The 2008-nt window shown below is 35.2% G+C and overlaps 1 pseudogene; it reads left to right on the top strand.

The window, feature by feature from the left end:
- The first annotated feature begins 1112 nt into the window (after positions 1–1112).
- LOC145274764 (U2 spliceosomal RNA) lies at positions 1113–1246 on the top strand (annotated as a pseudogene).
- The last annotated feature ends 762 nt before the right edge of the window (positions 1247–2008 follow it).

Genomic DNA, 2008 nt, shown 5'->3' with positions numbered 1-2008 from the left:
CACATTCTCACTTTTATAGATATAATGTATAGATTATGCTAGATATATTTCTATATGTCTGAATACCCTATATACAAAGTTTAAAATCCGTAGATAAAAATACGTTGAGTATATAGGTTGAGAATTGTTCTCTCTCTCTCTTACGCACACACACACACACACACACACACATTTTCACTTTTATAGATATAATAGATAGATTATGCTAGATATATTTCCATATGTCTGAATACCCTATATACAAATTTTCAAATCTGTAGATAAAAAATGTATTGAATATATAGGTTGAGAATTGTTCTCTCTCTCTCTCTCTCTCTCTCTGGCTACCTCACACACACACACACATTTTCACTTTTATAGATATAATAGATAGATTATGCTAGATATATTTCCATATGTCTGAATACCCTATATACAAATTTTCAAATCTGTAGATAAAAAATGTATTGAATATATAGGTTGAGAATTGTTGTCTCTCTCTCTCTCTCTCTCTCTCTCTCTCTCTCTCTGGCTACCTCACACACACACACATTTTCACTTTTATAGATATAATAGATAGATTATGCTAGATATATTTCCATATGTCTGAATACCCTATATACAAACTTTCAAATCTGTAGATAAAAAATTTGTTGAGTATATAGGTTGAGAATTGTTCTCTCTCTCTCTCACACGAAACTGTGCGCTCGGCTTCTTCCCCCCCTTCCCACCCCAAATGCTTGGGAAACTGTGCACTGTTTTTGTTGGTTTTCAAGCTGCCTCTTCCCCCCCCACACACACACACAGTCTAACAGTAGTAGGAGGTCAAGAGAAAGAGGGTGAGAGAGAGAGAAGAGTAAGTTGGTGAGAGAGAGAGAAAAGAGAAAGAGGGTGTTGGTTTTATATTTTTATTATCGTCTAATATTTTGAAAGCTGAATTTCTAATAAAATGTGCATCTATAGGAGATAATGCCTGGGAATGTGTTCCCCCCCCCCCCACAGTTTAACAGTGGTGTGACGTCAAGAGAAAGAGGGTGAGAGAGAGGGAAGAGTAAGTGGGTGAGAGAGAGAAAGAGAGAGAAAAAAAAGAAAGACGGTGTTGTTTTTGTGAAAAAAGTTGTTATTTACAATTGTTCGCATTCTTGGCCTTTTGGTCAAGATCAAAGTGTAGTATCTGTTCTTCAGATGCTGCACTTCTATTTCTTGTTCTCTTTCGGTGGAGGAGAAATCCTCCACGACTGAGACAATTTTTATTTTTGTACCTTTTCTCCACGTTAAAAAAACGACCCTGGTGTCTAACTGTCCCGTGGGGAGGCATAATAAATAGGTACAATTGTTCGCCATTAGTGGATGTTGACGTCACGTCACGTGACATGACTAAGCGTTTTTTTTTTTTAGTATGAATAACATTTTTTGTTTTAATTATAAAGTCTACACTTAATTTTATAGAAAATGATGTATATATAATAGAAAAAAAAAATTACTGGTTTTGTTGGATTCAAGTGGATCCCCCCCCCTCCAGTTTAAGAGATAGCAGGTCACGTGGTAATATACAAAATGGCTAGCGTAAATATAAAGATCGGTTTTTTTATCGACGAATATTTTGAAAGCTGAATTTTTTTTTATTCCTGTACATTTTTTCCTGATATTTTTCGTTAAAACTCTTGTATAAATACTATTTTTAACCAGTTAAATACGTTGGAGACATTGTCATGGAGTTTAATAATCTCTAGAACAAAGCAGAAGAGAAATTACAAAAGTATCGGTAAAACAAAGTGTTTGTTTACATTTGTTCGCCATTACTGGATGTTGACGTCACGTCACGTGACATGACTAAGCGTTTTTGGATTATGTAATATTAACATTAAAATAACATTAAAATGACAGGTTTTTTGGGGGGCCCCCCTAGGAGAGAAATGATCAGTTCACCCCCTTTTAATGGTCCGTTTGGTGTGGAATTTCGATATTTGTCATGCGGGTGATCAAGGTTCAATATGATACATAATTTGTCAACTTTGGTTGTGTCTGT

The sequence above is a fragment of the Euprymna scolopes genome, chromosome 4 (genome assembly GCF_053919585.1).
Source record: "Euprymna scolopes isolate OS-2025 chromosome 4, ASM5391958v1, whole genome shotgun sequence".
Taxonomy (NCBI): Eukaryota; Metazoa; Mollusca; class Cephalopoda; order Sepiida; family Sepiolidae; genus Euprymna; species Euprymna scolopes.
The sequence above is the reverse complement of the archived record's forward strand: the minus strand, read 5'-3'. Positions and strand labels throughout refer to the sequence as shown.